Below are 10,626 nucleotides of genomic sequence, written 5' to 3'. Positions count from 1 at the left end.
TTGGCAACGAAGAATTTGCAACGCTTCAAGTTTTGGTTCATATATAGCGTAAACAGTATTATTTTTAATACATATTGCCAGCAATTAAATTAATGCTTCACATAATGCTGATAATTATTTATTTCAAGTGAAGAAAAATGAGAGAAAATACTCATGGGAGACAAAAATCATATATTAGATAAAACTGTTTGATTACAATGGTAGACATTACATGAGGAAAATCATCCAAATGGGATGTACTCCCTCCGTTCCTAAATATAAGTCTTTGAAGAGATTCCACTATGGACCACATACGGAACAAAATGAGTGAATCTATACTCTAAAATGCATCTAGATACATCCGTATCTACTCCATAGTGAAATCTCTACAAAGACTTATATTTAGGAACGGAGGGAGTATAATATAAATGTTCTCTTGATGGTGAAACTTAAATTGAAAGCATGCATCAACATCCCTACAGATTAACTAAAACATAATTGAGGAACATCGTCCAACAGGAACATCATCCCTACAACTTTACTAAAACTGAAAGCATCCGTCTCCATCATCATGAACACAAACATCATCGTCATCATAGTAGTATGCTTGCCCACACACCCATATAATCATCCATTTATCTTTTGAATCTACAAACAAAAAAACAAAATGAACTGTTAATACACAAAGCATGATGCAATTCGTGATAGAGGCAGGATATTAGTCACTTACAAAGGTTGCCATGCAAAAAAATTCTGCATTACCAAGAGTATTACAGTTTTTGCGACTCCATACCAAATATTTAGTTTTCACAAGTGCCATATCGACATGCACTACCTACAATTCATTAGTAATTTCAGCACCATCAAGCTCAGATTTAGGATCACAACTTACAATTGTAGCAATACCAGTCTCTGTTATGATTTTTCAGGCTCATTAAAAATACTTTTGGTCCTGCCTGTTAGAGAAAATCAAAGTTACCATTGGCAGAAACATGTTGAGCAAAATAATTAAAAGAAAAGTGACATATAACAGAAAAAGTTCAGAGGCCAAGACCTATCGTGTTTGCATCTTTTCCTTTACTATATGGTCTCTTGTGTTGTCCCATGAGATGCCATCTTTGAAGTCTTTCAAGGGATAAGAGATTATAAGCCAGCTAACACTGAGTTATATTGTGCCATCACACATGTACCTGCCTGCTATTTAAAGGACATACCAATATAAATGGGGCGGGAAATAATGGAAGCGTGTAAAGAATTTAAAATGCTCAAACCATGCCACATTGTAAAAACATACGTCTAGTCAATGCACATAGAAGAAAATGGAAGGAAGCAAGGGAAAAAGCCTTTCAGCATACAACGGCTATAACCCAACATCACACACGTCATATGGTTATGAATACATTCTTCTACGGGTTAATCTCATGATGTGCAACATCTATGAAATTCTATGAAGCCTTTCACTACCAACAAAGTAGTTTTGGTGATGAACGCTTAAAATAATTAAACTTCATATGATAGCTTCAGTGTAGAACACAAAGATAAACATTTTTATTCAAGTAGCAGTATGGTACGATCAACTGCATAATTCTGAGGCACCTACTGGGAGATACTGAAGCAGTATGTTTGAGCTTTAATCAGGTAACAAAATATTACTATATCAATACCTTGGACATATTAAGCCAAAAGATAAATTAAATTTACTGAATTAGTACAAATAAAACATATTAGACAATATAAATAAGCTTTGAAGTATAAGATCCATCATAAATGAGGTACTCCCAGTACCGGCCCAATGATTTTGCATGAAGTGCAGCGAGGACAGCAGGGAGGATCGACCATTAGTTCATCTTTACCACCAACTCCTAATAAAATAGCTAGTATATATCTATATCAAACTCTAAATAGCACATCTGAGCAGATCAATCAGTAGTGACACTACTAAGAAAAGGAGAAGACACGGCAGAGAAAACAAGACTGTAGCATGCTCGAACAAATAATTAGGACGCCCTGTTTGTAGACTACAAATACAAATTTACTTCTCTTTTCCCCATGGTGTGTATTCTTCTTTGTAAAGGAAAAGCACGTCAAGGGAATAAAGGAGTGATATTACGAATGTAGGTAAGCATAGTACAAAGAGGAAGCATGGACCACACAAGAAGTGTCTAGAATTTGGCAAACCAGTAGAGAGAACCGTGTAGGTATATGTTGTTAATAATATGAGAAAGGGGACATCAATCAAATTCCAAAAGCCAAGTGAATAAATGGAAAACATCCATGGTTTTTTATTCCTGGAACACAATCTAGTTCAGCTATCTTTACAAAATACAGAAGTCAGATAAGTTGTAATAGGTGTAGAATTTTATCTAACATGTCACTTGACTAAATAAGTACTACTCGCTCAGCGTAGTTTTATAAGACCTGCTTCTCTAATCTCTTCTACTGTATTTAGGGGTTACACAGTAAACATTTTCTGTTCATAAATCATAAGTAAATCCCAAGATCTGCTTGCTTCAAAAAAAATTGATATGACATGAAGCTCACATAAACATCTTTTAAAATGGCAAGCATAGCTCATGGTAGATGTACTCAATAATATTTTCAGAGTTTTCTGACAAGCAACAGTGATTGATCACCAGATTACCTTCCTTACGCTCTTGAACTCCAACTGTAGTGGGCAGAAAGCCTTATGAAGCTCTGAGTGCTAATAATGTCACCAGATGCTGATGGATGATGATGCGGAGAACTGTGGATCAGAAGCCCTAAGATCCAACAAGTACTCGGCCTTGCCATGCTCTGCACCGATGTCCTTCTCCCCCAGCGTCACAGTGGCTTAGTCGACCGAGCTGCATAAAGTTGTCAAGCTGCTCCTCAGTTTGTAGTAGCAGAGAACATAGAGATCGAAATGGTCTTTTAAGCGGATGAAAATATGCAACAAAAAGTTACCAAACTGTGTCTCAAATAAAAGACAGGGCAAAAGTTTTGGGGTCATGTCCATTGCAACATATCAGTGCTTGAGTGTGATTGCATTTCTCTGCACCGAGTGTAGGTAATTATTACTTAGTAGAGAAATTTGATATTGTAACCTGCTCCGAAGTCTCGGAAAGAAATATGAGCATATGACGGCGTGAGTGATCAGGCCTACAACATAAGCAAGTGGCACCGTAAGCAGAAAGTGGAACTTTGAAGCATCAACATCAACCACGAGACTAAGACAACAAGCCTTATTATACAATCAGTCAATCACATAATCAAAGACAACAACCAACGACTGCACAATCAAGTTTCACTTCCATGGGCTGGTGACAAGCTCCTGAGCCATAACTAGAATCAATTCAATCACAGCAAGAGGCCTCAGCTAGAAGCTCCCCTCCGCACCAACCATCTATAATTCAACCTCTCGGTCATTATCAGGGACGAGCAAGTCGTAAGTAGCAATTCCCAACTAGACTGAAGTCGAGTAGAGCAAGATGGGGAAAATAAAATTGGAGAAGAAAAGCGGTCCGGCTCACCACGGCAGCGCGATTGCGAGGGTTGTTGTAGCGGTAACTCTGCCCGTAGCCGCAGGCCCTCGTGCGGAGGTAGTAGACGTAGTAGGTCGTAGGGAAGCGGTGACGAGGGGCGGCGCACCGGGAAGCAAGGTCGCAGAGGAGAGTTGACTAGGGACAGCGCGCCAGGATGGAGAATCGCAGGGGGAGTGGTGAGGGGCGGCCTTCCGAGACGGAGGATCGCAGGGGAGTGGTGAGGGGCGGCGCTCCGGGATGCAGGTAGGTTGAGGGGCGGTGGGCAGCGTGAGAGAGATCGAGAGGAACAGGGAGGCTGGGAAAAGGTAATGACCTAGATTAATTGTGAAACCAACTTGGGCCGGGCCACAAGAGTCTGGAGTTGTGGAGCACACATCTACAACGCATATTCTACAATGCTTATTATCTGTATCTGTTGTGACTTTTGCAACATACAGTCAAAACGTTGTAGAATATATGTTGCATTATAGGGGGTTTTCTTGTAGTGCATAACCATGGATAAACTTCATCGTTTAACAGGATGCTTGGGCCAGCCTTCACTTTGAAGGGAGGAATTTGATGAAACATTTCATAATCTTCAGAAATGTTTGTTTTGCCCTCCACTCCCACGATGTTTCTTTTCCCTGAAAGAACTATGTGGCGCTTTGTCTCATCGTATGATGTACTCGCTTCCTTATCTTTTCTTTTTCTCGGTTTGGTAGACATGTCCTTCACATAGAAAACCCACGGCACACCATTGTGTAGGACAAATGGTTCATCTGTGTACCCAAGATTGTTGAGATCCACTGTTGTCATTCCGTATTGTGGGTCTACATGTACCCCGCCTCCTGACAGATTGACCCATTTGCACCGAAACAAAGGGACCTTAAATTCATGTCCATAGTCAAGTTCCCATATCTCCTCTATGTAACCACAATATGTGTCCTTTTCCCTATTGGTTGTTGCATCAAAGCGGACACCACTGTTTTGGTTGGTGCTCTTTTTATTTTGGGCGATCGTGTAAAATGTATTCCCATTTATCTCGTACCATTGGTAAGTCAATACAGTCGAAGATGGTGTCTTGGCCAACAAGTACAGCTCACCTCCAATAGTGTTGTTACGCATGGGATGTGTTTGCAACCAACCGCCAAAAGTACCGATGTGTTCACGTGTAATCCAGTCGTCAGACTGCTCCGGGTGTTTGGAGCGTAGAATATTCTTGTGTTCATTGATACACGGGGCCACCAAGGTAGAATTTTGTAAAACTGTGTAGTGTGCTTGCGCCCAAGAATGTCCGTCCCTACATATTATTGAATCCGCTCCTAGCGTGCCTTTTCCAGTCAGTTTCCCCTCATACCGCGATTGAGGGAGATCAATCAGCTTAAGGTCAGGAATAAAGTTAACACAAAACCCAATGACCTCCTCTGTTTGATGGCCCGTGGTGATGCTTCCTTCTAGCCTAGCATGGCTGTGAACATATTTCTATATGATTCCCATGAACCTCTCAAAGGGGAACATATTGTGTAGAAATATAGGACCCAGAATGGCAATCTCGTCGACTAGGTGAACTAGGACGTGCATAATAATATTGAAGAAGGATGGTGGGAACACCAACTCGAAACTGACAAGACATTGGGCCAAATCATTCTGTAACCTTAGTAAGATTTCTGGATTGATTAACTTCTGAGAAATTGCATTGAGGAATGCACATAGATTCAAATTGGCTAATCAAACATTTTCTGGTAGAAGCCCCCTCAATGCAATCGGAAAGCAGTTGCGTCATAATCACGTGGCAGTCATGAGACATTAGGTTCTGGAAAATTTTCTCTGCCATATTTATTATTCCCTTTATATTCGATGAGAAGCCAGATGGGACCTTGATGCTGAGGAGACATTCGAAGAAGATTTCCTTCTCTACTTTGGTAAGAGTGTAGCTGGCAAGACCTTGATACTGCTTTGGACGCATGCCGTCTTTTTCGTTCACACGTTGCTGGTCCTCCCGTGCCTCCGGTGTATCTTTTGTCATCCATACATGCCCAAGAAGCCTAGCAGGTTCACGCAAACATGCTTCGTCACGTGCATCATGTCGATTGCAGAGCCGACATCTAGGTCTTTCCAATAGGGTAGGTCTCAAAATATAGATTTGTTCTTCCACATGGGTGTGCGTCCCTCAGTGTAACTCGGATCAGATTGTCCACCAGGACCCTTTCCAAAGATTACTTGTAAATCCTTGACCATATCAAGTATATCAGCACCAGTATGGAGGACAGGCTTCTTCTGGTGATCTGCCTCACCTTTGAAATGCTTGCCTTTTTTCTTAAGGCATGTTTGGTCGGAAGAAATCGACGATGCCTCAGGTACACATTCTTCTTGCATTTGTCCAAATATATACTTTCAGTCTCATCTAAACAGTGTGTGCTGTTGGAAATATGCCCTAGAGGCAATAGTAAATTAGTTATTATCATATTTCCCTATTCATGATAATCGTTTATTATCCATGCTAGAATTGTATTGATCGGAAACTCAAATACATGTGTGGATACATAGACAACAACGTGTCCCTAGTGAGCCCCTACTAGACTAGCTCATTGATCAAAGATGGCTATGGTTTCCTAGCCATGGACATGAGTTGTCATTTGATAACGGGATCACATCATTAGGAGAATGATGTGATGGACAAGACCCAGACTATAAACGTAGCATGTGATCATGTCAAGTTTATTGCTATCATTTTTTGCATGTCAAGTATATGTTCCTATGACCATGAGATCATGCAACTCACTGACACCGGAGGAGTACCTTGTGTGTACCAAATGTTGCAACATAACTGGGCGACTATAAAGGTGCTCTACAGGTATCTTCGAGGGTGTCTGTTGAGTTGGCATGGATCAAGACTGGGATTTGTCACTCCGTATGACGGAGAGGTATCTCAGGGTCCACTCGGTAATACAACATCACAACAAGCTTGCAAGCAATGTGACCAATGAGTTAGTCACGGGATCTTGTATTACGAAACAACTAAAGAGACTTGTCGGTAACGAGATTGAACTAGGTATGGAGATACCAACGATCGAATCTCGGGCAAGTAACATACCGATAGACAAAGGGAACTACATACGGGATTAGCTGAATCCTTGACATCGAGGTTCGACCGATAATATCTTCATATAATATGTAGGAACCAATATGGTCATCCAGGTCCCGCTATTGGTTATTGACCATAGAGGTGTCTCGGTCATGTCTACATGATTCTTGGTAGCGCTAGGATAGTATTGAGATATTAATAGTGGGAAGTCTGAAGGTTGTTCGGAGTCCCGGATGGGATCCGAGACATCACGAGGAGCTCCGGAATGGTCCGGAGGTGAAGATTTATATATGGGAAGTCATATTCTGGGCTCCGGAAAAAGTTTGGTTTTTCCGGTATTGTACCAGGAAGGTTCTAGAAGGTTCAGGGGGTTCCACCGTGGGGCCCAACGACCTAGGAAGGGCCCACATGGACCGAGGGGTGGGTCTACAGCCCACTTAGGCTGGCCGCCCCATTCCCTAAGGCACATGATGTTTAAATCTAGAGATAAGGTCTTATCTTTGAATTTAAAGGGTTGAATCTAGAGATAAGATGTTATCTCCAAGTTTAAAGGGATTTCAACCTTGTGGCCGGCCCTAGATGGGTTTTGGACGCCCTCCCCTGCCCCCTAGCCCATATATAGATGGGGAGGTGCATGGGGGCAGACAACCCTTCATCCTTGCCCATTGCCTCTCCCAACCTCTCTCAGGTTTAACCGGTACGCACTTGGCGAAGCCCTGCTGGAGTTCCGTTGCCACCACCACCACATCGTTGTGTTGGTTCAGATCTCATCTACCTCTTCTCTCTCGCTTGCTGGATCAAGAAGGAGAGGACGCCGCTGAGCCGCACGTGTGCTAAACTTGGAGGTGCCGTTCGTTCGGCACTTGATCGGGAGTTCATGGACGGATCGTGATTGGATCGCGAATGTTGGGGAACGTAGTATTTCAAAAACTTTCCTACGATCACGCAAGATCTATCTAGGAGAATGATACGTCTTCAACGTATCTACTTTTCCAAACACTTTTGCCCTTGTTTTGGACTCTAACTTGCATGATTTGAATGAAACTAACCCGGACTGACGCTGTTTTCAGCAGAACTGCCATGATGTTGTTTTATGTGTAGAAAACAAAAGTTCACGGAATGTCCTGAAAATCCACGGAGGCACTTTTTGGAAAATATAAAAAATACTGGCGAAAGAATCAAGACCAGGGGGCCCACACCATGTCCACGAGGGTGGGGGGCGCGCCCACCCCCCTGGGCACGCCCCCCTGTCTCGTGGGCCCCCTGAGGCTCCGCCGACCTCAACTCAAACTCCATATATTCCGTCTCGCGGAGAAAAAAATGGAGAGAGAAAGTTTCATCGCGTTTTATGATATGGAGCCGCCGCCAAGCCCTAATCTCTCTCGGGAGGGCTGATCTGGAGTCCGTTCGGGGCTCCGGAGAGGGGGATGCGTCGCCATCGTCATCATCAACCATCCTCCATCACCAATTTCATGATGCTCACCGCCGTTCGTGAGTAATTCCATTGTAGGCTTGCTGGATGGTGATGGGTTGGATGAGATTTACCATGTAATCAAGTTAGTTTTGTTAGGGTTTGATCCCTAGTATCCACTATGTTCTGAGATTGATGTTGCTATGACTTTGCTATGCTTAATGCTTGTCACTAGGGCCCGAGTGCCATGATTTCAGATCTGAACCTATTATGTTTTCATGAATATATGTGTGTTCTTGATCCTATCTTGCAAGTCTATAGTCACCTATTATGTGTTATGATCCAACAACCCCGAAGTGACAATAATCGGGATACTTCTCGGTGATAACCGTAGTTTGAGGAGTTCATGTATTCACTATGTGTTAATGCTTTGTTCCGGTTCTCTATTAAAAGGAGGCCTTAATATCCCTTAGTTTCCGCTAGGACCCCGCTGCCACGGGAGGGTAGGACAAAAGATGTCATGCAAGTTCTTTTCCATAAGCACGTATGACTATTTACGGAATACATGCCTACATTACATTGATGAATAGGAGCTAGTTCTGTGTCACCCTATTATAGCTATTACATGAGGAATCGCATCCGACGTAATTATCCATCACTGATCCATTGCCTACGAGCTTTTCACATCTTGTGTTTCGCTTATTTACTTTTCCTTTGCTATTGTTACAATCACTACAAAACCCAAAAACATTACTTTTGCTATCGTTACCTTTATTATCATTCTACTTTGCTACTAAATACTTTGCTGCAGATACTAAGTTATCCAGGTGTGGTTGAATTGACAACTCAACTGCTAATATTCAAGAATATTCTTTGGCTCCCCTTGTGTTGAATCAATAAATTTGGGTTGAATACTTTACCCTCGAAAGCTGTTGCGATCCCCTACACTTGTGGGGTATCAAGACTAATTTCTGGCGCCGTTGCCGGGGAGCATAGCTCTATTCTTTGAGTCACTTGGGATTTATATCTGCTGATCACTATGAAGAACTTGAAAGACGCAAAAACTAAGATTTTTCCCTTAACTACGAGGGGAGGTAAGGAACTGCCATCTAGCTCTGCACTAGATTCTCCTTCCGTTATTAGTAAACTTGCGACACCTAAACCTGCTACTGCTATGAATTCTGATATGTCGCATGTTATTGATGATGCCACTTCTGCTATGCATGATACTTATGATGAAACTATTTCTGTGCGTGATACTACTTTGCCATTAGGTGAATTTCTTGATGAACAACTTGCTAGGGCTAGAGAGAATGAAATTATTGAAGATGCTATTATTGATGATAGTGATGATGAAAATTCTCCCAATGCTTATGAATTGCCTGTTGTTCCTGAGGGTTATGTTATGAATGAAGAAGCTGCTAGAGCTATCTTTGCTTGCAATGATAGATATGATCTTAAAAAGTTATTAGCTAAATGGAAGCAGCAGTCTCTTAATGCTAGAATGAAACCTGACCCTGCTTTTGCTACTTCACCTATTTGTGTTACTGATAAGGATTATGAATTCTCTGTTGATCCTGAGATTATTACTTTAGTTGAATCTGATCCTTTTTATGGCCTTGAATCCGAAACTGTTGTGGCACATCTTACCAAGTTGAATGATATAGCTACCCTATTTACTCATGATGATAAATCTCGCTATTATTATATCCTTAAGATATTTCCATTCTCATTAAAGGGTGATGCTAAGACTTGGTATAATTCTCTCGCTCCTGGTTATGTGCGTAGTCCCCAGGATATGATTTATTACTTCTCTGCTAAGTATTTCCCTGCTCATAAGAAACAAGCCGCCTTGCGGGAAATATATAATTTTGTGCAAATCAAAGAAGAGAGTCTCCCACAATCTTGGGGGAGGCTTCTCCGATTACTTAATGCTTTGCCTAATCATCCTCTTAAGAAAAATGAAATACTTGATATCTTTTATAATGGACTAACCGATGCTTCCAAGGATTACTTGGATAGTTGTGCTGGTTGTGTTTTCAGGGAAAGAACAGTTGACGAAGCTGAATTACTATTGAATAATATGTTGACTAATGAAAATAATTGGACTCTTCCTGAGCCAATTCCTGAGGAAATTCCTGAACCAATTGAGCCTGCTCCTGAGCCTATTCCTAAACCCACTCCGAAGAAGAGAGGTGTTTTATTTCTCAGTCCTGAAGATATGCAAGAGCCAAAGAAATCAATGAAAGAAAAAGGTATAAAAGCTGAAGATGTTAAGAATTTACCACCTATTGAAGAAATATATGGTCTTAATATACCGCCTGTTGAAGAACCACATTGTCTTGATAATCCGACACATGTAGTAAAGTTAAATTCTCTCTATAGATATGATAAAGTTGAAATCCCCTCTACTAAATTTCATAGCCCATGTTTAGATGAATTTGATGACTTTATGGCTAGGCAAGAAAGTTTTAATGCTTATGTTGGTAGAGAGTTAAAGAATAATGCTTTCGAGATAGGACGTGTGAGCGATAATATGGCTAGAGTTAAAGGTGAACTCAAACTCATTAGCAAATATGCTTCTATGGTTGCTACTCAAGCTGAGCAAGTACTTAAAGCTCAAAATGATTTGCTTGATGAATTAAACAATA

The 10,626-nt window shown here is 41.4% G+C and overlaps 1 long non-coding RNA gene across 3 annotated transcripts; it reads right to left on the bottom strand.

Moving 5' to 3' along the window:
- Positions 1 to 399: 399 nt before the first annotated feature.
- LOC109732276 (uncharacterized) lies at positions 400 to 3,788 on the bottom strand. Of its 3 annotated transcripts, XR_012189965.1 has the most exons (6): positions 3,489 to 3,788; positions 2,621 to 2,822; positions 1,034 to 1,173; positions 886 to 935; positions 710 to 814; positions 400 to 627 (listed from the first exon to the last, which is right to left on the bottom strand). It is a non-coding gene; the product is annotated as an uncharacterized lncRNA (long non-coding RNA). The 3 variants fall into 3 exon arrangements; XR_012189967.1 differs by lacking the exon at positions 710 to 814 and having other exon boundaries at positions 872 to 935; XR_012189966.1 differs by lacking the exons at positions 710 to 814; positions 2,621 to 2,822; positions 3,489 to 3,788 and having other exon boundaries at positions 872 to 935; positions 1,034 to 1,277.
- Positions 3,789 to 10,626: the final 6,838 nt, after the last annotated feature.

Source organism: Aegilops tauschii, chromosome 7, assembly GCF_002575655.3.
Source record: "Aegilops tauschii subsp. strangulata cultivar AL8/78 chromosome 7, Aet v6.0, whole genome shotgun sequence".
In the NCBI taxonomy this organism is placed as follows: domain Eukaryota; kingdom Viridiplantae; phylum Streptophyta; class Magnoliopsida; order Poales; family Poaceae; genus Aegilops; species Aegilops tauschii.
Note: the sequence above shows the minus strand (reverse complement) of the source record. Positions and strands in the feature narration are given on the sequence as shown.